Source organism: Protopterus annectens, chromosome 2.part1 (genome assembly GCF_019279795.1).
Source record: "Protopterus annectens isolate FY-2018-M chromosome 2.part1, PAN1.0, whole genome shotgun sequence".
Lineage (NCBI taxonomy): Eukaryota > Metazoa > Chordata > Ceratodontiformes > Protopteridae > Protopterus > Protopterus annectens.
In genome coordinates this window covers 675,993,154-676,019,393 of record NC_056729.1, presented here as the reverse complement: position 1 = coordinate 676,019,393, position 26,240 = coordinate 675,993,154, and the positions used below count along the sequence as shown (strand labels likewise).

At 37.2% G+C, this 26,240-nt stretch overlaps 1 long non-coding RNA gene across 1 annotated transcript in view; it reads right to left on the bottom strand.

Annotated features, from left to right (window-relative positions):
• LOC122794199 overlaps nucleotides 1–26,240 on the bottom strand; it is a 509,719-nt gene that overhangs the window by 237,629 nt on the left and 245,850 nt on the right. Inside the window, exon 2 of the long non-coding RNA XR_006363622.1 lies at nucleotides 22,444–22,544. This is a non-coding gene — a long non-coding RNA (uncharacterized LOC122794199). The remainder of the gene's footprint in view (nucleotides 1–22,443; nucleotides 22,545–26,240) is intronic.

Sequence of the window (26,240 nt, the reverse complement as noted above, 5' to 3'; positions counted from 1 at the left end):
GTGCTGCATGGGTTATGAGAGGTGGTCGTCTGTGCAAGGGCTCACTGGATAGAAAACACCTATGTACCTCCTAAAGTGCACGTCAGATGTCCTTGACTGACAGTCCCTCCCATTAAGGCACCAGAAAAGTTGTCCCCTCCCACTAGCTACTTTGTCTTGTCTCACTCATCTGATGGGTCACAGTGACATCCCTTAGGGTTGGCTGAAGCAAGCATGCTGCCCATTCTCCCAGGCTATCCCTAGCCAGGTGTACCCCTATCTTGTCCTATCCTATGTTCCACAATTCACACCATTGTCTGGTGTCCAGTCCTTTCCATCATCATTTTCCACCCTTTCTTTGTCACTATCCTCTGTGCGACTTCTCTTTCTAATGTGTGCACATCTGTTCTGTTTATGCTACGTTGTGTTTGTTTTTATGTCTCTGTTCTCCATCCTTTACCACTTTTGGGTGGATTATAAGAAGTTAGGAATCAGTCATGTTTCAAGAGCGCTAAGGGAATCCTGTGTTAGTTGTTGCAGTGTATCCATTTTTTTTTTTTTTTTTTTTTTTTTTGAGCAGCACAGGTCAGAGTGGAGTTTTCCGCATATTGGATGACTTTGCATATTTGCTTCCTGAGTGCAAGTCATTCACAAATATGTTAAATAACGAAGTCCTACAGCAGAGCCCCCGTAGGACTCCAACTGCTACAGGAAGAAAAGAGGAGATGTCATTTTTCCATTTAACAGACTATGTCTGCAGAAGAGGTAGCTGTCAAGCCAAGTGAGTGTGTGTATCTAGACCTAGTGAGGACAATTTCTGTAGCAGTTTTTATATGTGAAATGGTGTCAAAAGCATTCTCCAGGTCAAGGAAGATGACAAAGACAAGGTTTTCTTCATTTCTGTTTTGATTTATAGTGGTTGTAAAGCTAAGAAGGACAGTAGTAGTACTGTGGTTAGGGTGGAAGCCACGCTGTGTTGAAGACAGTAGATTATCTAAAATAAAGCTGACATTATTAACTAATTATGTTATCCATATATGGTGTTGTATGCATTACAAATTCTTAGCACTGTGGTCTTAAGAATCATATAACATACAAACTGGGATGTTCTTCATGAATTCCAAGCTTGGATTACAACAAATGGTACTCTACCTTCACTGCAAAGAATAGTAACAATACATGATCCCTTAAGAGATCATAATGGCAGCGCCAATATCTGGAAGCAATAGAGGAGTGAAAGCAGCCTATATTTAGGCATTACAAGTACAATTTAAGAATAAATTTGAACCCTTTCTGCAGGACTGTAATCACAGGAATGCTTACAGGCCTTCTTTATGCACATTTCAGAATAACAGAACCTTCGCTGAATCATAAAGAAAGTCCTTGGAGTTTAAGCGTGCAGGAGACCATGATTACTTTCTGTACTGTAAAGGTAACGTAGTCCAGGTATACGTCATGCTTCTCTCACTACCTGCTCGGCCATCAATGCACGCAGGCTTCTTATTCTCATGCTTTTGTACACATTTGCATAATACTTCTTGTATAAAATCATCTGGAAGTAAACGGACAAAATCCCAGAATCTAGGGTAGCTTTGTTTATGTACATATCTGAATGCTTTTTGCATTGCAATCAATGTCACAGCACTGGCTATCTCACAATTATTTTAAGCTACCTATACGTTTTTATTGAGTTATATTTAACTATATATTAAAATACTGTGAATCTTTTGCTGCCAAAGCTGAGATGTTTCTAAGACATTAATAGTTAACATTTCACTATTACTGAACATAGAACTGGTAATGTTGTCCTATACAGGTGCCCCACACAGGAGCCTAAAACAATCATGAAGTGCTCAGGACCAAATATTTGACAAGGTAAATAATCCAAAGGTTTTTCTTTTTGTTTTATAATACCAAGCAGAGGAGTACATGGCAAAACTGTACATACTGCATATCCAAGAAAGAAACAGGGTTTGGTAGACTATGGTACTGATGATCTGTTATATATAATAAGTGAGTATTTTAATGTGTTCCAGCTCCTTAAAGTAGGAAGAACCTGTCCCCACAAAGGTTCAGAATTAGAGTGAGGTGTTCATATATCAGGTTTACAAGCAGGAGAAGGTTGTATAGTTTAGAAGGTGTCTGTACCTTAGGGAGCTGAATATGGAAGAGCAGAAGTGTGAGATTTACATTTCAAAGTAAATCAGTTATCCCTTTTAATAAGGTCACTTTTCAGGCAATTAGAAAACTGTACATCTTAAATTCATTTCTAGTATTTATTTATTTATTTATTTATTTAGCTTAAAACTATAAAAGTTTCTACTTTAAAATAAGACACACATGCACATACTGCACATACACACACACAAACACACACACACATATTTTATATATATATATATATATATATATATATATATATATATATATATATATATATAATATATATATATCTATGGGTCTACCTTGTATAACCAAAATTAAACGTACCCGAATTTGTAATCGCTGAGATGACTTCACCTAAACTTATAATCACCAATCCTACGAAACACCACTCTTTTGAATAGGGAAATTAACTACTTGGCCAACAGGGAAAAATAACAACACAGATAAAAACTAAACCTGCCCAAGTGGGGGGCTTAGCCACCCCCACCCCCGCAACTAAAGATAGCAACTCCGAGATCGCACTACACTGAGGAAAGGGCAAAGTTCACCCTGGTGACCAAGGGGTTAGTTTCCATATTCAAAAGGGTAGTGTTTCATACCTTCAATGATTAGAGGTTTAGGTGAAGTCGTCTTGGTGATTAGAAATTCATGTAAGTGTAATTTCGATTATACAAGGTAGACCCATACACACACACACACATATATATATATATATATATATATATATATATATATATAGGTTCACTACATATGACCGAAGCCCATTTGACTGAGGCCAAATGACCGAAAGTTCACTTGACCGAAAACCCATATGAACGAAAACTCACAGCCACCCACATAATTGCAGTTTATGCACTATTATATACAAGTGTATCCATTAAAAATGCATTAAAACATACAACATCAGTAACAACTGGTTGCAAAATGTGGGGGGGCTACACCCCCCAATGTGGGGGGACTGTGCCCCCCACACACCCCTAACTTTATATTCTCATTCCAGGGTCGCACTACAGTGGGGAACAGGGCATATACCTGCCAGTGCTGTTTTTCAGTCAAATGAGTTTTCGGTCATATGGGTTTTCGGTCAAATGAACTTTCGGTCATTTGGTCTCAGACAAATGGTAGGGTTGACACCTGTCCCACTTTGCGAGGGATAGTCCCTCTTTGGGCAGTTGTGTCCTGACAAAAAAAAAATGTAAAAATGGCAAATGTCCTGAGATGTTAGGATAAAATTATTTCCTATATTTTATGTAATAGTTGCATACAACAGTTATTCTGTATCTGAAATACCTAAATGTTATAAGAAACAGAATAAGCAACTAAAATGCTACAAGAATAAGCTTTTATTTAGGCAAAAAAGTTAAGTTCTATCCTTTGTACTGGCCATGGGTATGTGTCAGCCTGTAAAACCTGATGTTTGTACCAAAAATGTCCCACTTTGGTCACTTGAAAAGGTGGCAATCCTAACAAATGGCCTTCGGTCATATGAACTTTCGGTCATATGCAGTGAACCCATATATATATATATATATATATATATATATATATATATATATACATACATATATATATAGATGTAAATATATATATATATATATATATATATATATATATATATATATATACATATGTAAATATATATATATATATATATATATATATATATGTAAATATATATATATATATATATATATATATATACATATATAGGTTCACTACATATGACCGAAAGTTCATTTGACCGAAAACCCACATGACCAAAAACTCATTTGACCGAAAAACAGCACTGGCAGGTATATGCCCTGTTCCCCACTGTAGTGTGACCCTGGAGTTAGAATATATTGTTAGGGGGGTGTGGGGGGTGAAGCCCCCCACAAAGTTCAGTTTCACTAAACAATATCAAATCAAACCACAAAATATGTGATCAAACTAGGTGGGGGGCTTAGCCCCCCACACCCTCCAATGTGGGGGGCTGCACCCCCCACCCCCCCCCCCTAACAATATATTCTAACTCCAGGGTCGCACTACAGTGGGCAACAGGGCATATACCTGCCAGTGCTGTTTTTCTGTCAAATGGGTTTTCGGTCAAATGATCTTTCGGTCATTTGGTCTCAGACAAATGGGCTTCAGTCATATGAACTTTCGGTCATATGTAGTGAACCCATATATATATATATATAGATATATATATATATATATATATATATATATATATAAATATTCTAATCTTCAGAACATCTTATTTATTTTGTTAACTAAATTAATCCTTAAATTCCTTCTTGACTTTTGCTCTTGCTTCATTGTAGTTTGTCTTACTTTAAATTTACTGTTTTAAGTCAGATTTGTTTTTCTCATGGTTTAAAAAACTGGTAGTTTAGGACCACTTAGCAAACATTTGTGTTGCACTCTTCAACACAAAGGGATTAATGCTACCTGAAAAGAAGGCAGGGGCAGAGAAATGAGAGACTTTAACATGTCCTGCAACATCTGGGATTACACTCTTCTGAGGATGTGAGTGTGATTTCCTGCCATGTCCTAACATGGGTGATAACTACTTATTCCTTGTAAGTAGGAGAAACGGTTTAAAAAACACATAAAATTATTAAAACACCAAAGACTTTATTCAGCATAAAATTCATTCAGTAAGCGCTTTCGTCTCTGTAGCAAAACTGCTTCAGAATGAATAATGCTTAAATCCCAAATGCTTATATACACAACGTTAATTGAATAATTAAACAATTAGTGCTTAATTTTCTTTCTCTTTAAAAACACCTTAAAGTTTTCCCTATTATTTAAGCCTGGAAGGTAACATGTGTCCAGCCTAACCTGTCCAGTATATTCCCTCCAGCCCAACTCATCTTCAGGATTTAAAACATGATCATAATTACAAATTGGTTGTAAAACAATCACTTTACAATCTGCTTTACAATTACTGTTATTAAAATGCCTACTGAGAGCATTTTTAGCATGTTTAATCTGAACTGCATACAAATGTTCAGACACTCTCGACTGAAGCTCCCTAGTAGTTCTGCCAATATAAAAAGCATCACATGAGGCACAAAGAATTAAGCAGACCACAAATTTGATTTACAAGTATATCTCCCTCTTAACTTAACTAAAAATGTATTAATAGTAACTTCAGTGATTCCTGTATATAAATAAGAACAAAAAGTGCAATTGTAACATCTGAACATTCCTATTCTGACAAAAATACCTCTAGGCAGACTCAATTTGGCCTGAAAGAAAATTTTAAAACTTTTCCTCTTTTATTAACAAAACATGGCTTTTCCACTACAACTTTTTTGACATCAGGGAAACTACTTAATATCTTCCAATTTTCTGATATAATACTTTTGATGGCCCTCTCATCTACACTGCCAGTGACTTGCACACTGATAGCATATTGAATCTTACTTTCTATTCTATCCCTAACATTAGCCATTTGACCCCTCATAGAGGTACTTTCTGAGAGCTCCTTATTAACGAGCCCTTTTGGATACCCTCTTTTCAAAAGCTTATCACATAATGCCTTGCTTTCTTGAAAGAAAGCAGAATCTTTGTCTGTGAGCATACTAATTCTGTTCAATTGTTCTCTTATAATATTAATTTTGGTCCATTTGGGGTGCATACTATTAAATTTAAGATGCACATTATTTTGCAAGTCTTATAAATTCTAGTAAATAATCTCCCTGTTTCTTTTATATACCACGACATCCAGCAAATATAAGCAACTCACTTTTACTATAACTGGATGCAAACCTCAGGAAGGTACTAGCACTGTTTAAAAAATGCAAACATTGTTTAAATATATCTGTCTCTCCTCTCCATATCAGAAAGATGTTGTCAATAAAACGTTTAAAGAAAATAATATTGTGAAAAAAATTACAAGAGAAAACATTGGCCTTCTCACATCCACTCATGAATAAATTAGCACAGTTGGGTGCCATCGCCGCACTCATTGCTACCCCATTTGTTTATTGATAATAAATTCCACTGAATTCAAAATAGTTGTAGGATAAACTAATGTCTAGAATTTCCATGACAAAAGTTATTTGTTTAACAGATAGTATTCTACACTCAATTAACTCAGTCCTTGCAGTCTCCATTCCAAAATCATTGGGAATGACTGTATAAAGAGCTTAAACATCCAGGTTTACTAATAAATCTGAATCTAACATTACAACATCCTTCGAAACTTCGGACTTGAAAAATTATTGATATCTTTAAACAAAGTTGGGAAAATGTTTGCAGGAGTAATTTGGCCAGGGGGTATACTCATCACTGGTGCTTTTCTTGACTGTGCTGGTAAAAAAAGAGAAGGGATGGCTAATCATGTCACAGACCTACTGACTTTGATAATGATATTGGTTAAAACTGTAATTATTTATTATTATTTATTTATTTAACATTTGTTTGCCAGGATAGTCCGACTGGACAAGTGTCCATTTTCAGCGGAGTCCTGGGGAGAATAGCTCCATAAGTTTATAGAGAGAAGAAAATTTTACAAAAGAGACAGAATTATAGAGTAGTAGCATACAGATTGCAGACTTTACAGCAGTTAGTATACAATAAGAGGATATTACCCCTTTTGGTTGAAAATACAAGTGTACAAAATATACAGTGAGAGTAGATAAGAACCTGGTAAAGCATTGCAAAATATTTCACAACTGAATAAGAGTATATAAATGTTTAAGTTTCCATATATACATTCAAGCAAATGTACATGTAAAAGCATACATATATATATATATATATATATATATATATATATATATATATATATACATATGCACACATACACACACACACACACACACATATATATATATATATATATATATATATATATATATACATGAGCGGACACATGATCCGCTGTGGCGACCCCAACCGGGAAAAAGCCGAAAGAAGAAGAAGATATATATATATATATATATATATATATATATATAAATATATATATATATATATATATATATCTATATATATATATATATATATATATATATATATATATATATATATACACACACAACACACACACACACACACACACACATGTACATACACTCATACATAGGTTATTGCAAACACATGGATAGGTATAGTTAGGTTGTGTTGTTTGTGTTGTCCAGGACAGATGAGGTGTAGAAACAGTGAGTGGATGAGACTTCAGAGGGTCAATTACAGTTACATAGATGGTTGGTGAAGGGGTATGTTTTAAGTAGGCTTTTGAAGGAGGGTGTGGAGTTTTGCAGTCTTGAGGTCAGGGAGAAGGCTGTTCCATATTTTTGCTATTTCATGGGCAAACAATGATTCCCCGGGGTCGTTTTTGCATGTGATGGTTTCAGTTAAGGCTTTGTTGGAGGACCGAATTTGTCTATTTGAATTGTGGAAGTTCAGCATGCCAGGCAGGTCAGTTTTCTCGGGATAGTACAGAATTAGATGAGCTAGGCTGAGTTGACGGTACCTTAATAGGTTCGCAAATTCAAGCCAGTGCAAGGCTTGTAGGGAAAGGTAGTGGTGGGATCGTGATTTGGCATTGGTAGTGAATCTAGTGATTTTGTTGCAACAGATGGAAAGTTCATTAAGGTCAGTTTTGTAAAGATTAGTTAGAATATGGGAGGAATAAAGTAGAGTAGATAGGAGGTGGGTCCTGGCTATTGCAATTTGAGATTTGGTGGTTAGATAACTTTTACAGCGATAGAGGGAACCTAGCTTTTTGTGGACTTTAGTGATGGTTATTAATATGTGCTTTGTGAATTTGAGTTGCTGGTCAATGGTTAACTCCTAGGAGTTTAGCCTCAGTGACAGGCATGGTTTGGGTTTTGTTGGCAGAGAGCATACAGAAGGTAAGGTTGCTTGTTTTAGTAGCATGAAATAGCATTAGTTGTGTTTTCTTGGGATTTAGTATGAGTTGTGAGTTATTAAGCCAGTTCTCTATTATCAGACATTGTACCTGAAATCTAGCTGAAACCTGAAATTGTGGCACTGTTGAGATTAAAAGACGAACAAGAAGAAACAGCGGAAAGGGTAGTGAAAAGGGATCTAATGTGACAATTTCTAAACAAATTATTACCCTGGTATCAGTATTTAGATAAAAAGGGTATCTAGCTCAGAGGCATAGAGGGTTAAAGCCCTGACTATATCATAGGTGATCTGAACTTGACTAGCAGGTCAGGTACCTGTAGGACCAGGAAGGATGAGAATGAATGGTCACTGCTGATTCAACCATCCTAGGGGAAAGAACTGGCACTTGCTATGTAGGTGCACATACCTGGACCAAGAGCTAATTCTGAGGGGAAAATAGCATGGGAAGGCACACCTCCCCTTGAGAGGTGGCAACTGTCTCACAGCAGCTGTTAAAGGTGGGTGACTACTGCCATTAGGACTGGGTAGGCCAATCTCTCAGTTCCAGCAAGCTGACTTGCTTCCTACCACCCAACTATTGCTGGGAAATGGAGGACCAATGGGGCTTTTGAGGCAGGAATGAATTGGATGTAGGGCTGTAACTTAGTCCAAGAATACTCAGTTCCAAACCCAGTACCCTACTGGCATGCTGCATCTCGGAGTGATCACATTAACCTACCCTCTCAGCCATCAGCCCTCACATTTGTTGATGAGTACTCAGAAGCCAGTCTCTACACCAGACCAGCACAAAACACCTCACTACTGATATTGTACATTTTGCTGTGCACCAGATATGTCTCAGTGAATACAGTTAATTTAAGCCAGATGTGTGTTGTTACAAAGCTCAAAGATAAATTTGCACAATAAAAATAACAAAAATACTGACCTAGGCAAATTGTGACAGTTCCTTACACCCCCAAGCAGGTGACTTAAGGCTATTTATCTCCTTACTATAAATAGTCACCTCTTGATATTCAGTCAGCGTGGAAAGAAAGGAACTGATTTGCTTAAATGTCCAGCTGTTGACACAGAACTCATGTAAATCATCACTTACCTGTCCCACTACTAAGGTAATTGAATGCATAATAATTATGTTTAAGAATCACTGCTCTTTGGAATAGTGATGACTGCCTGTCTGCTCTACTACACTAAACACTCTCTGATACGCAGCCCCCTAGAAAAGCCAATCCTCCTCATTTCCTGGTTCCTGCTTCAAAAGCTTACACTATGCTAAAAGCTTATGTAGCATCACTCAAACTTTTTATTTGCTGCCATCCCTTGACAGCTTATCCATCCTGCTTATGACCTTCTTTCTCATCTACCAAACAGATATGGTTACCACTTCTAAGACAGTTTAGTTATTTTAAAACAATACAGTACAAGATACAGAACATGAATACCAGTCCAATTTCAGAATAAATGTCAGAAATAAACATGACCATTTTGCTCAATATTAAACCTTGGCAGAAAATATAGAACACTAAAGAAAAAAGTCAGACTGACCCATTATTTTTCATATCAAGCAATCATTAACCAAAAAGCTCACCAAACAGAAGACTAAAAATTTAAAATATGTATAAAAGAAGATAAGCTTCCACATGTAGAGCTTTCTCAATAAATACAGTATAATTAAGCGTGTTTAATTTTCTTCACAAGCTGTTTGTGACTTCCACATGCCATAATGACATACACACACACTCGTGGCTGGGCTGGGATCACAGCAGACCGTTTAGTCTAAAAGAGGGATGGGTAGATAAAGCATAATGAGACATACTTCACTATATGAAATGGCATGATCAAAGCAATGGAACAAAAAAGTAAACAGGAGAGAAGTCACCGAGTCAAAAATGAGACTGGAAATGACAGTATAACTGGTGAACGGGCTGTATACGGAAACATACCTTTGAGGTTCAGTATGTTCTCTCTAATTATCCAAACACAAGGAAAAAGGGTAAAAGTCGCAAGACAATGTTCTAACTGCGCATGAAAATAAGAATTGAACCTTCTTTCCTCTACTATACTATCTGTCGCTGCACATCATTCCTTACACGTGCCTTCATCCATATATCACAAAAACATGGACTACTTTGTCGGAACAGTAGATACAACATTCTTTCTCTTAGTGCTCAGTTGTCTTCTCAATACCCTGTGTTTTCAAGTTATTCTAAAAAACAGCAGCAGTGAACAATGAGGGAAAAGCACTAAAATAATCTAATTATGGCATAAATGTTGTTATATTTGGAGTACAGCCACAATGTTCATAAACATTTATCTTTTCACCAACAATAAACAGTAAACCACTTGTAAACCTGGGCCACACAAAAGATCCCTTTGTCACCATCATCAGTGCAACGAAAAGTAAACAAAAGAGAACAGCCATTAAAGTGTACTTCCCTTTGCAATGCCTTCCTTCCTTCTCTCCTCAGAACTGTAACAGAAAGGCTCCTTTTTTTCTTGGACAACAGTAATAAATGACCACCAACATCCAGCAAATCAGCAACTCACTGAAGATCCAACTGTGAACAGGATCATTGATATTAGTTACTGACAGGTGTCTCAGCAAATCAGCAACTCACTGAAGATCCATCTGTGAACAGGATCATTGATATTAGTTACTGACAGGTGTCTCAGCAAATCAGCAACTCACTGAAGATCCATCTGTGAACAGGATCACAGATACTAGTTACTGACAGGTGTCTCAGCAAATCAGCAACTCACTGAAGATCCAACTGTGAACAGGATCATTGATATTAGTTACTGACAGGTGTCTCAGCAAATCAGCAACTCACTGAAGATCCATCTGTGAACAGGATCACAGATACTAGTTACTCACAGCTGTCTCAGTCATCAACCTGTGCTGTGGTCCAGTGAAAGTATCCCACATACTTATTCTGTTTGGATTTTTGTCTCTTCTCATTTCTCTCAAAACAATGCAGACTTACGTTCATCTCAACTCCCTTCTCTTCGTTTTTCTTTAGTGTATTCCTCTGCACAGTCTTATCACACAAATTGACTTCCTTACTGTCTTTTATTGTCTTACCCTGTGGCAATTTTGCTATGACAGTGCCTGTATGGCAGGCCTTCTGCTGCCAAAATACTGATCAAATTCCATCCAGTCACTAGCTTGTTGACAGGCATCCTCTGAATGGCTTCTTCCATAGGTCTCCACTTCTTAGCCATATCTGTGTACAACAGGCCTGCTTCTACAAGTGACAATACTCAGCTTCTATGCTGCCATTCTGCTCTTAAACTGACAGAGTACAGCAGACTAGATCTGCCCCACTTCATATCATCTAATGCTCAAGGCTCCCTACACTTCCTCCTCTTCTGAAGGAAATGCTAGAAGTAGTTCTGCAGTGTCCTCACATAAACAACACCAGTAACCATTCCTCTTCGATTGCTGCTTAATTCTGGATAAAACGTATTTGCTTCATATGACAAGAACCTGCTGGGCACAACTGTTTCTGTGCCCAATCCATCAAGTTCCCGGACATCTCCTTCTATTGGCCTAATCTGTTGGCCCTCAGTACATTTCAAATAGGATATTTTCTGGTGAGATGACCTACTCCTCCAACTCACAGCTCAGAAACTCTGTAAATAAAGTGCACATAAAAACAACAGACACTGTTTTGCTGATGTTTTGTAATGTGAATTTCTGGGAAAAAAGGTTTATTTATATACAATGCTTGCCATTAGGGGTATATGACTTTTTCTTTTCACAGAAATGGATACATGGATGAGTATTAATAATTTGTCCTAAGTATGCTTCAATAGGCACTACCCTTTTTCAATACGGCTGTATGGCTTGACAACATTATATTAATTTCACACCATGTCTACTACATGGGAGTACATTTAACAGCTAATGCATTGCATGCAAACCATACTGGCATTTATGACGTCATTATCTGGTTTTCTGTTTCTTGTGCTTGTTTTAATGCTTGTTTGCTTATATTCTAGTAAGACTTCATTCCTTAAAATTTAGACTTAAGGAATGCATGGGGTTGGGAGGGTGGCCTAATGGTTAAGGTGTTTGCCTTACAAACACAAGATACAGGGTTTGAATCTCACAGGGGATAACTGGCTAGGCTTAAAATGGCTCGCAAGAGCAGTTAGCCTAGTACTAACCTATGAACCTATTAACATCTCCATGTTTGCATCAATGTTTGATAATGTAGTCAACCTGTCGTAAAACCTCAGTCATTATTATTCCTTTATCCTTCTGCACAAAAATCACTTCTTGTTGTATACTCTGAAATGTAGCATCTGAATTTATCTTTGTCTGTTGCTAAAGATTTTTATCTTTGTATGAAAGTGCTGTGATGCTATTGTATGTATGCCTATTTAATTTCCTTGCTGTACTGTAATTATTGTGTAGTGTACCTGTGCGTGCCTGAAATGCTTTCACTGTGTATATATTAGCCCAGCAAATTATTAATAGTAATTAAATAAGTAATAATAACAAGTAACTAAATCTTACTTTGAAAATTGGATCAGTCTTATCCAATCAACTGAATGACCATGACAATTACCTGATGCAGATGACTCTCCTCTGTATTGGAATGTCAAGCTGGTGTTGAGCACAGATTTGTACAAAATATTGTGAAAGATTTTGTTAATGCTTTAAGAAACAAGTATTTTAAAGCAATGAAAATATAAAAGCAAACAATTTTGTATTCACTTGGAAAGCTGAAAATCAGTACGGTCTAGCACAATACCATGGAATATAACAAAAAAACAATTGTAGAGAAAACAAGCAAAAAAAAAAAAGACCAAGGTCAAAAGGTATACAGCTTTAGTACAGGTTGGGTGTTTGAGGAATAATGAGTCAGACAAGCAGAAAGCAATAATAGCAGGACACAGGACATCAAAGATTAGAGTAAGGATAGATATGAAAATACTGGTAAAACGGTTAAGATAGGTGTTTGCATTTCAGACTACAGGGAATGGGAGAGTTGATCTTATGCTTGGACGTAGGAGATCAAAGCTTAGTCTGAGGTATGCTAGGCCAAGAAGTGAGGATAGTTTCTTTGTGCAGTTTAACAGCAGGAAAGCAGCTAAGCCCCAGCTCCATACACAAAATTCTTGCGTCCATAGATAACTTACTAGGCTAGCTACCCTTGTGGACCACTTTTTGCTTATCAAATTTCCCTTAATGAGCAACAAACCTTGCACTTCTTGTACTGCAAGCTGTACTTACCATCCAGTCAGGAAAGTGCACCACAAATCTCAGGTCAACAAACAGCACTAGGTAAAAACTGTGAACAACAACCAGAACAGAAGCAGTTGTAGGAGATAACCATGGTCATGAAAATTGTGTAGCTTGTCCATGTGTCAGCAGATGGAGCAATAACTCTTGAACAAGTTACTAGTGCAGCAGAGATTACAATTGCTAGTTTGGGTTAATATAATGGTCTGCTTCGCTTGAAGAGGAAACAATGTTAAATCAAATTATGTTATGGAAACCACGATACATATTTTTTTTTATCTGTGCTTAAATATTTTTTAAAGGAAGCAGGGTCAAAATGCAATTAAAATGTCATAAAACAGTAACATTGGTTCAACAGCTCCATACACCCTGGGGGGATCCTCAACAGGAAATTCTTATAACTCAGAAACTTCATTTGTGAACTCAGTGACACATACAAAAAACATATAACTCCAAAGCCATTTAACACTCACCACAGCAGTTTTCTTAGCGAGGAACTTTCATTCTCATAGAAGCAGAATTAACTTGAAATATACAGTAGAAGGCATGGCAGTCAGGAAACAATATGCATGCTAGGGAAGGGGAGTTAAAGAGCAGTTGGAACTGAGCTACTTTAAGGGCAGCTGGAACTGAGTTACTTTAAGGGCAGTTGGAACTGAGTACCTTTTAAGGGCAGTTGGAACTGAGTACCTTTTAAGGGCAGTTGGAACTGAGTACCTTTCAAGATTATGTCTAAAGTGACAAAATAAAGTTTTACTTAGGTTCACAAGATAGTACTAGGCTATCTGCCCTTGCAGGCCATTTTAACTACAGCCAAATTTCCCAACCCAATTGTAAGAATCAAACCCTGTACCTTGTGTGTCTTTGAGGTAAACACCTTAAACATTATGCCATCCCTCAGACCCACAAAATTCTTGCGTCCATAGATAACTTACTAGGCTAGCTACCCTTGTGGACCACTTTTTGCTTATCCAATTTCCCTTAATGAGCAACAAACCTTGCACTTCTTGTTTGAGAGGTAAGCACCTTAACAATTATGCCAACTCCAACCTGAAAAAAAAAAAAAAGTGTTCACATGCATTCTTGAATATGTGAATGCTCTTTCATGTAAAAATAAAACTTCACTTTAAGCCACTTTTTTTAGTTGTTGTGTCTTTCGGCTTTTCCCGGTTAGGGGTCGCCACAGCGGAACTCCGGTCCGCTAATGATTGGCAGTTGATTTTTACGTACCGAGTTGCCAGCTCTGCCGCACAACCTTCAACGAAGGTACGCCCATTCACGCATGTCTCCACGCAGAAGATGCTCTAGCAGAGAATCGAACCGGACAGCGTCTTAATGTGAGTTGACAACGCTACCGCAGCACCACCACCATTAAAAATGCTTCCAATCAAGGAAGTGTAAACTGGACATGCCATATTTACAGCAATGATATTAATATGGTGCGAGGAGGCATGTATGTCACTTTAGCGTAAATAAATGCTTGCGAACAATTTTTTTATTGACAACCTGTTATAAGTTTGGAAAAAAACTCACAAGGATGCATGCACTCTTACGTAGAAATAAAAATGTTCTGTTACTTTAGACATGATCTTTAAAAGGAATGCAGCAAATTGGTTTTCGTACATAAACATTTTACAGTAATAATGCAGGGAGAAGAGAGTAAAGTTGTAGTATTAGTGGTAGAGATATGAAACTATCAAAAATCAGTGTGAGAGACATTCTAAAGTACTATACAATTAGAAGGCCTAAGCATTAAAACAGAACAAAGAAATTATTTGTTGACTGTAATTTGAGCTACTCTGTTATCTGCTAATAACACTGGTGATTAGGCCTTGTAGACTTCAGTATTGCTAACTGCTACAAAAACAACTCTTGGTTTTGAGCACTAATGGAAAAAATACATTAACTACTATGCAGGTCAGCTATGGCCATTATTAAGGGGGTCAATCTTGCAAGCTGAACAAAATGCTCTGGCCATGTAAACCTATGTCACTATCCCTTGCATGAAACCCGTTGAAAAGAATTTGCTAGCAGCAATTTCTAGTGTTAAAGCAAACGGGCAGAACAACAAATCTGTTTAAACCACATGAAAATTTCACAGATAGTTGGTTAATACCACCTTTACAAATATAACATTCTATGGCTATTACGTAAATGTGTTTGATTGTGTGGCAACTGCTTGAACAAATTGCAAATACTGTTATAAAATGTGTTTGCAGTTTCAAAGTAACAAATCTGTAGATGCAAATCTTATGTACAAAACCATAGCAGAGTTCAACTTGTGTGGCTATAGTTCATTGGTCAAGTGTGCCAAATCCATGGGAATTAATCAGTTACTAAAATAAGAAATTCAGTATCCTACATGGAAATGTGCCATGCTGACAGACTCCTACCCAAGACTGAATGCTGTAATTAAATCAAAAGGTGCCTTCAACAAAGTATTAGTTTAAGGGTGTGCACACTTATGCAACCAGCTTATTGTACATTTTTTATTTTTTATATTTTTCCCCTAACAAATTTGCCTGTATGCAATTGAATTGTACAGGTTATAGGTCACATTAAAGGTGGGAAAAGTTTTGAAATGATTTACTGTGGTCTCATTTTTTATATCACAAAAAAAAGAAGTTATGTACTCACCATAACATTCCATCTGAGTAGGTAAACTTCATTTGTCAGCAACCTGTGGGTATCGGATCCATATCGGATCCGAGCCGGCAGCTTCAAACAGCTAAGATCCGAGTTCCAAGCTCCTCCCCCTTGCCCATAATCCTCTGCTATCCCTTCCTGACCTCAGATCAAGTCTGCTTAGTAACACAGAGCATTACAACACAAAGGATCACCTGCACATCCTAACCTAGAGTTATCCGGAAATGAAGGGCAAGGAATCCTTTTAGTGCGCACTATAGGTTAAGGGGATGGAGGGGGGGTTGGTTGCTGACAAATGAAGTTTACCTACTCAGATGGAACGTTATGGTGAGTACATAACTTCTTTATCTGAAGTAGTTAACTTCATTTGTCCATCAACCTGTGGGACAGAGTCCCCAGCTACCCAATCCTTGGGAGGTCCTCATGGAAGGATATTCCGGAGCACTGCAAAGCTGAAGGATCCTCTCCTCTGGAAATTATATCCAACTTGTAATGGTTAATGAACGTATGAGATGATGCCCAAGTGGCTGCTGAACAAATGTCATCCAATGACACTCTGGACCAAAAGGCAGCAGAGGTAGAACTCGATCGAGTAGAGCGGGCGTAGACTCCTTCGGGTTCAGGTCGGCCAGAACTCTTATATGCAAGAAGTATACATTGGGAGATCCATCTGGACAATGTAACTTTTGATACTGGTTTTCCCAAAGAGGGTTTAGCAAAGGATACAAAGAGTTGCTCAGATTTCCTGTGGTCAGCGGTCCTGTGCAAGTAGAACCTCAATTGCCTGTGTACGTCCAGAGAATGTAACTTGTATTCACCCTTGTTCTGATAATTTGGAAAGAATACTGGCAAATTAATAGATTGATTGATATTGGGCTCCAAAGCAACTTTGGGCAAAAAGGAGGGATTGGTCCTGAGAGAAACTCTATCTTTATGGAAAACCAAGTATGGTGGTTTGGCGCAAAGGGCTTGAAGCTCCGAAACTTTTCTGGCCGAAGTGATGGCAATAAGAAAAGCCGTCTTCCCAGATAAGTATTTTAGATCCACCGAAGCTGCAGGCTCAAAGGGAGGAGCTGTCAGAGACTGGAGAATAAGAGTTAAATCCCATGGAAGAACTGCATCTTTAACAGGAGGCCTCAAGAGGAAAGTGCCTTTTAAGAAGGTCTTGCATAATTTGGAAGAGGCCAAGGGACCGAGATCACTTCCCACATGATAGTGGGAGATTGCGGCTAACTGGACTTTGACCGTAGAGGAGCTAGCACCCTGGTCGCATAAGATTGACAAAAATTCTAGCACTGCTGGTAACGGAGCTGTAAAGGGGTCCAAGTTTCTGTGCTCCGCCCAAATTGAAAAGCGTTTCCATTTGCTATTATAAACCCTTCTTGTAGAAGGCTTGTGAGCGGCTACTAGAATGGCCTTAACAGAGGACGAGATACCGGGAGTCCTAGCTATTACTGGAACTGGATCAACCAAGCTGTAAGCTTGAGGTTGTCCAGGTTCGGGGTTGTTAATCCTAGTGGGTGAGAGATCAGATCTGGAGTGGGATCTAGAATCCATGGGGGATTCACTAGATGAGACCATAGACATGGGAACCACGCTTGACGAGGCCAGAATGGGGCTATGAGGATCACTCTGCTCCCCAACCAACGGGCTTTCTGCAAGAATTTTATCATTAGGGGAAGAGGTGGATAAGCATAAAGTAGACCGGATGGCCAAACATGCACCAGAGCGTCTCTGGGGGATTCCCCCGGTGGGCGAATTAGAGCTAAGTAGTCGCTGCACTTTGCGTTCGAAGGAGAAGCGAAGAGATCGCAGCAAGGCTGACCCCACTTGAGGAAGATTTGCTTCGCTACTCTCGGGTTCTGAGACCACTTGTACAGTGAAAGGATGGTTCGACTCAGCCTGTCTGCCAAGATGTTCAACCGGCCCAGAATGTGCGTTGCTATGAGAAAGCAGTTGGTGGAGATCGCCCATTCCCAAACTCTCATGGCCTCTCGACAAAGTGGGTAGGATCTGGTTCCCCCTTGCTTGTTGATATACCAGACTACTGACATGTTGCCTGTCTGAATTGCAATTGTCCCCAAGGGAAGAAGGGCTTGGAGTGCTTGCAACGCCAAAAGCACCGCTCTCATCTCTAGGACACTGATATGCAACAAGGTCTCTGAATGGGTCCACGTGCCTTGGATGGTTCTGCCCATACAGTGCCCCCCCCACCCGAGGCGAGTTACATTCAATTATTATCATCTGCAGCAGAAAGACGTGAGTTGGCTCTATTAAATGTTATTAAAGATAAGTATTCCCATATGAACAATGTTTATGTCGGTGGAACTTTTACTAAGCTGTTGGCAGATACAACTGATAATGTTACTACGTACAAGCGTAAGCTGCTACAGACCAAACTTAAGAAACTACAAAGAGATCGCAATGACTTTTCATTGGGCCACATCTTCACCTGGCCACGTGACCAATCGTTATCAGGGATCAAAGAGCAAGTGTATGACACGCAACAGTGTACAGAAGTGATTGTACAACGTGGCGAGGTTGATACAGATTCAAGTGATTTGAACAGAGTTACGAACAAGGACTTATATCCAACGAATGATGAAGAATCTGGCTCCTTAGTCGAGGGGAGTAATACTTCCAACATTTCTCCATCTGAATCGAACACTCCCACTACAGGGGCAAGGAGGAAAGTTATCCAGACTGCAGCGCAGGTGCACAGAGTTGATGACCATACACCCCTCCCCTCTTCTGATTCTAGTGCAACAGCGTATTCCAACTCAGAAAATTATCCTTTAAATTTTCCATTACCAGTGGGAGACCTCTCACTAGGACGAGCAGAGAAACAGAGACAGAAGAATCCACCTCGAGGGAGAAGCAGCACGAGGTACAAGAGGAAACACGAAGAAGACGTGAGCAACACTTATACCATCAAGAAGGCATTTCAGAAAGTAAGACATTAGTTATGAATTTATCGAAGTAGGTCTTATCTGAGAATGAAATGAATATTTTGATGAAAGGTTTATCCTTTATACCATCAACAGATATGTGTATAACAGATATAATTTTTGATTTGAAAATGTTCACTAGAAATTTAACAATGAAATTTATGTTTCAACAAGAACAAGATGAGCATAAATTTGTCTTTAAAAAACCTAGTGCTTATATTCTGAAACAGAATGCACTCATTAATGCCTTTGAACAGATTTGTGTATCAGACATCTATAATGTATTTAATGGTAATAAACATAGGAATAAAAAACATAATTTAAGTAAGGATGAATTTGAGGCACTACACAGACTTGAAAATGAGATGAGTTTGGTAGTTAGACCTGCAGACAAGAGGGGACAGGTAGTGCTATTAGATAGAAGTGACTATGAAGAGTTAATGCAAGAGATGTTAGATGATGAGAGTTTCTATGTAAGAATTGAAACCACACATGTTTGTAAAATGGTTGAAACAGTAAATAACCAGATAAGATCTATGCAATCATTAGGTTTAATAAGTGATGATTTAACCAACTATTTTTTTGATTCTAAACCTGTATTACCCATTATCCAGGGTTTACCAAAATTACATAAGAATTTTAGGAAGCCACCGATGAGACCTATAGTCTCAGGTAGAGGGTGGTGCACTGAGGCTATATCTATTTTTATTGAGAAAAAATTGAGGCCTGTCATAGATATGTTAAGACATGTTCTAAGGGACACTGAACAATTCCTACATGATTTATATGAGTTCACTGAACAAGGTAATGTAGATGGACATTTTATATTTGCTACCCTTGATGTAGTCTCTCTCTTTACTGTGATTCCCAATGACCAAGGGGTTGATTTTTTAAGAGAGTTATTGGTTAAAGTTGGTCTATATAAAGCAGACGAAATAGTTTTGTTACAGACGTTGATTACAATTGTCCTTTATAACAATGTATTTTTGTTTAAAGGGCAAGTTTACTGGTAGAAAAATGGTGTAGCCATGGGGAGCTCTTGCTCAAATAGCTACGCTAATGCTGTGATGGTCACATGGGAAACTGAATATATATTTAAAGGACCATACAGTTCCCTTGTGTTGTTTTATAGAAGATTTGTCGATGATTGTTTTATTCTGTGGAAAGGTACAGTTGGTCAACGTATTGAATTCATTGAATACCTCAATGTTACGACCCAGTTTTTGAAATTCACTTTGAATTATTCAGATCTAGGAATTAATTTCCTAGATGTGTATATTGAAAAAGATTCATTTGGTAAGATTTCTACTAGGATGTTTAGGAAAGAATGCAGAGTAAATAACCTACTATCTAGGGATAGTATGCATCCACACTATGTGTTTAACAATGTTGCTCAGAATCAATTTTACAGAGCCTCTAGGTTAAGTGTCAAAAATGATGAATATGAGAAACAGATGTTAAACACTAATAGAGAGTTGAGGGAAAGAGGCTATAATCATACTATGGTGATGAAAAATGAGATGACTGTTAGACGATTGAGGCATACCAGGGCCAGACCTTATTTCACAGAGGAAACTTCTAAACAATCTATGAAGAATGACAACAGATTGAAAGTATGTGTTCCCTATACCAGAGATGTCAAGATCTACACTGACATTATTAGCAGACATTGGGAGATTTTAACAACTGTTCCAACAATCTCTGGTATTATAAGATTGAAACCCCAATATACTTTCAGGAATAAAAATAACTTAAAGAGAAGGTTATGTAGAGTTAAAGAAACTTCTGATGAAGGGTTGATAGATGGAACCAAACCATGTGGTAAATGTGGGCAATGTGGTTTTATAGATGAATCTTTGTTTTTTAAGCATCCTGACACTGGAAAGACCTTCAACATTAGGGTTAATGCCACCTGTGGGAGTTCCCATGTGGTTTATCTAGCTAACTGCATCGTCTGTAATAATTTTTATGTAGGCAAAACAGACCACACTTTAAGGGAGGGAATAAGGGAGCATGCATATCACATCAAGAAGGGGTCAAAGGTTAATGCTTTAGCCAAACATGTTATTAGTATGGGTGAGCAACATATATTTAGATTCAAGGTTTTATCTAGGTCATATGAGAGTGCTAGAGGAGGGGATATTAGAGCGAGGACAGAGGAGATAGAAGCGAGATGGATAGTGATGTTAAGAGCGAATTTTGGACATGGGCTCAATGATTGTGTACCCATGAAGCCAATACTTTGCAAGAGAGGTTTAAATAGATGATTTTTTGCATGTTAATATGCATATATTTTTATATATTTTTATATAATGGATTTGAAATACATTGTTTTATCTACTGTTCTTATTATTATTATTATTTTTATTTTTATTATAAGGGGTTATATGCCTTTAAGATGATTTACCTGTGGACATGTGATGTGATTTTTTCTTATATAAAGGTGTTCTTTTTACTGTTTCATATACACCTGAAGAAGCTTTGTGTGAAAGCGCTAGTGTGTGTTAATAAAGACAGTACTGTGAGGATATCGTTTCCATCGTATTATTCTGGATTTTGGAGCCTTACCCCAGCACCTCTTTTTGGATCTATAGTATGAGACCATTCAGCTCTATTCTAAGCCACCAAGGAACATGCCAAAAAGTGAAAGCACATGCTTAAGAAATCTTTGGAAAACGTTTATGGAAAGAAACATGGGTTAGTCCAAAGGAAGACCTGAGTCATACTGAAGATAAAACAATGCATTTTAGACACAACAGACTTCAGCACTGGAAATCTTCTGCTAGAAATTATAACAATCAGAAAGAGTCTTTCAAAGAAGAAAACAGAAACTTGGGAGCAAGCAAATCTGGGTTGAAAGGACAAAATGAAAGTTTCTCGGTCATAAAATCCTGCTGCTCACTGCATGCAGATTCTTGGCCAGCTGTCTCAAGTGAAAAACCTTTGAAATACTCTCTCCACAAACTTTGTGCTTTAACAGACTTGCCGTTATTAAATTCAAATTCATAAAAGACAAATAAGGCTTAATATTTGGAACTATACAGTAGCTCATAGTCTTATCAAAAAGATATTTTAGCAAGACAAGATAGTTGCAGAAGCTAAAACAAATGCACAACATTAGAGCCCAAACCCAAATGAAAATGGCATTTAATGTTGAATATTTTCAAGTTGCAGTTAAAATCCCTTAAACAGCTTAGAGAGACTAGGACAAAAACCGACTCTTACCAAACTGGAGCCATATTCTATGGTAAACACTAAATATTCTCAAAAGTGCAGTAAGCAAGAAAGGGAAAATTTGAATTGGGTCCTTTAATGACCAGAGAACTCAGGACTAACGAACAACGTTTTGTTACACCATTATAGTGGAACAAAACTAAATTTATCACTCTTTAGATTAACCCACACCAGGAAATGGAGAAAATGTTGAAAAACATGTGAGTGTGCGTGCTTGTGTGTGTGTGTGTGTGTATGCATGTAGCATGGTTGCATTTGCATAAACATGTGTTTACACTACATAAAGAATACGTTGACTCACCACTTGTCAGTTCGACATGAAAGAGCACAAATAGGGAAATGCCGTATTACCTGCAAAAACTCTGGATGCCCACGGTCCAATTTGTCATTGACTCAACTGCACACATCGGCTCTGTGTCAGAAGATGAAACATCAATGTCTCACAACTTGTCCTGCAAAAAAAAAATAAAAATTAGCAAAACAATGATAAACCCAAAACCAGAACTGTTGGTTGACGTTTCACACTACCCCATGCAGGGGGTTCTGCCCTTTGCAGTCTCCTACTAAGCATAATTAATTATGACGTAAATGCAGTAACAACAAACAAAGCTTTTGAGTTAACAAACTCATGCCAGCCAATAAAAACAACACAGTTCATCACATGGTATAAAAGCATACAATCTTAAAATCAAACTTGATTAATTCATATAACAAAGCATCAATCTGAAGTTAAGTCACATAAGAGTGTTTCTCTTTTAATAGTTGTTTTAAACTATTAGTGACATTTAGTCCTGGTGGCCAGACCAAAAATAATTTATCCATTTATATTCCTCTATCTCTGTTTTATTAGCTGAAGAAGAGTTTGTTAACTCGAAAGCTTTGTTTGTTGTTTCATAATAAATTGACGGTGTTGAACCATTGCTTCTCTTACTTCTACAACGTTTAACTTCTCTGGTCCAATTTTGGCTGTTAGGTGAATTTTTACTTGTGTAAATACAGTAACCACAGGGTATGGGATCACTCAGTTGTACTCAAAACCTTCATCACTCATGAAGAAATGCACTAAACAGTGAAAAATACATTACTACTAAAAACAGGACAAGATTACATAATGTACAGAAACTACTTACTTTTCTTACCAAATCTTCTGGTTCTATCCATAAACTCACCTTAGTCTCAAAGGCTAAAATCTATAATAACCTATTATTTAATTACATCATAAAACTGAAAACAAAATCTTGTGAATATAAGGCAACATACCATATGTGTTAACGTCAGAATAAGCAAGTAAATACGTAAAGGGAGGTACAGAAACATAGACTGACATTCCCCATATAACTTCGGATATAGAACTGCTGTTACAAGTAAAATTAAAAATTCAAGTTACATGGCAGCAGACAACATACCCTGTGGTTTCCTACACCAAACCAAACAAAATGTGACTTAACCTCTGTCAGTTATGTTAAGCAAAATGGAGAAGTACCTGGCCTATGGACATGTTTTTACCTATGGCAACAAGAAATAGTGATATTCATGAAGAAGGGAAGTTATATCAGACCAAAACAATTTTAAACCCCTCAATTTGACTAGTACTGGAAAATCATAGACAGAGTTATAATAGTGCTTATCCAAAATGAAATGGGGACTTACTTTTGTTAGATGTGAAGTAGTATGTTTTTTTGTTAAAGGGAGATCTTACATTCTGATTTTTGTCTTTTAACATCTTTAATTATCACTTAAGATACAGGCAACCATACAATAACATTATATAACACATATCTTGTCTTTGTTTGAAATTATCATCAGTACATTACATAAATTGTTGAATTCCTGCCTTCCCTTAAACCTTACTCCACATCCTGAACATTATTCTACATGTATTGTTACTACACTTTCCATTTATTTGTATGTAATTTGTTCCTTCCCTTTTCTAAAGATTCCTCTTCCAGTTATTTTATCTCTTTTATAATATTCAGCACTCCAAATACAATTGGTTTAGACTTTGATTTTCATATTCTAGTAATTGCTTTTTTCAGCAGTCAATGGAATTAAAATTAATAAGGCATTGCTATGTCTAGGCAATTTAGCTCCTGTGTCCCAGGTCAGAAAATCAAATCTTTAATAACAGCCATCTACTTACCCAGTATTTCTGACAGAGTACTCTGTAGGGAATTTTAAAAATCTGCCAACTCATTACACTCCCAAAACACTTGTTCCTAGTTATCACTTTCATCCCCATCACACCTCCAACATTTGCTATCTACCTGAGAAAAAGTTTTATGAAGTCTGCTTGGAGCATACAAATGCCTATACAAACACTTCCAAGCAAAAATCTTAAACCTTCTGGAATTGGTTGCACACTTGGGAGCCATGCATACATCCTCCCATTGTTCTCTTGCAAACTGCATTTCCAGACTGTCTTCCTAATCTTTTCTAACCTCCTCTGATTGATTCTTACAGTCATCATGCAATATTTCAAATGCCTTAATAATTATCCATTTTTAACAGCAGATTCTGTTCTAGATTCAACTAAAAACCCCACCAGAGCTAGTCATTCACATAAGATTCTCCGATTCCTTTCCCTTTCTCTTTATGGATACTTTGATATCTTATCCATGGAAGGGAAGGAAGTCAGCCCCCCCCGCTGCCTATTTTCTGTGCCCCCTGCTTGCAATCATATCTACTGGCAAAATCTGCTTTCTTCAACTCTTGTGCTGAATTAGTTCTTAAAATAGTGTGTGCTAATTTATAAATATAATATTCTGAATGGTTGTTATTATTCTCCTTAAGGATCTACATCATAAATCTCACTCTCTCTATTTCTTGAACTTCCCTCGTTCTTCATCATCATCCATTTTCATTTTGATTTATAACCATCTGCTTGCTTTATATATATATATATATATATATATATATATATATATATATATATATATATATATGTGTGTGTGTGTGTTTGTGCGTACACATATATATATATATATATATATATATATATATATATATATATATATAGAGGGAGAGAGAGAGCCTTAACTGTTTAGCTCTAAAATACCCCTTCGAACAAGTAATCCTAAATCACCTTGCTCTAGTAGAAGGATCAACGTATCCTACTTAACTCTTGCAGTCTTCCCCTCCCACATACATTCTTTCAATTCTTTATTAAATAAATTGATAAAATGCCTGACCCATAAATAAAATTAAAGGGACTAAAACAATTTCACTGCTTGTGTCTTACTATCCATATCCATAAACAAGAGCTTCCAGTTTCTCAACTTTTGTATTATCTTTTGTTTCATCTATTCCCACATATAACCAAGCAAAAAGAAGCAACAGCACTTAAACACTTCCACAAAGAACACTAAAATGTGCAGTCCCAGCTGGGATACAAAAAACAGCTACCAGAAATGATACAAGTGTAAATATTTACTGATTAAAACTATGAAGCACTTTCGTCTACCACAAGTCTACCACAAGTAACTTGAAACTTTTGTCAGAACAATAATTTGTCTAAAAATAGTATATGTCACCATTCTATTAAATTTTAATAAATTAATTTAAAGAGACATATACCTATTAAAAATATGCCTTTGAAAAAACACCTCTAAAAAACAAATATAAATTGATTGTAAAAAAATATACATAAGAAAGTGTAATTAGTACTACAGATATTCTAAAACGATGATAATAGAAATACCTAAAGTTTTACTGCTCTCATTTTTAAAACAGGGTGGACAGAAATATTTTCACTTATGCCTGGTTTAACAGTGGCATCTAGTTTGAGCTGCCCAAACAATGCCCTGCACTCAATTCATGTCTCCCAGGCCCCACCCCTTAGATCTGAAAATACCATATTTATTTATTTATTTATTGCATTTGTTAACCGGGAAAGTCCACTGAGCCTTGAAAGAGCCCATTTTCAGTGGAGGCCCGAGGAGAAAAGCTCCACAAGTTTAAATAGCAGTATGCAAAAAAATTGACATCAGTACTTAGCATTGACATAGGAATGTAGAGCAATGAATATAGACATGATCTGTACATTTGACAGACAACAGAAATACAACAAGCCATCAGGTTAACATTCAGGAGTAGTAAAAATGGTACAGTTATCATAAGTATCTATTTAGACTACATGCTTATGCAGGCTA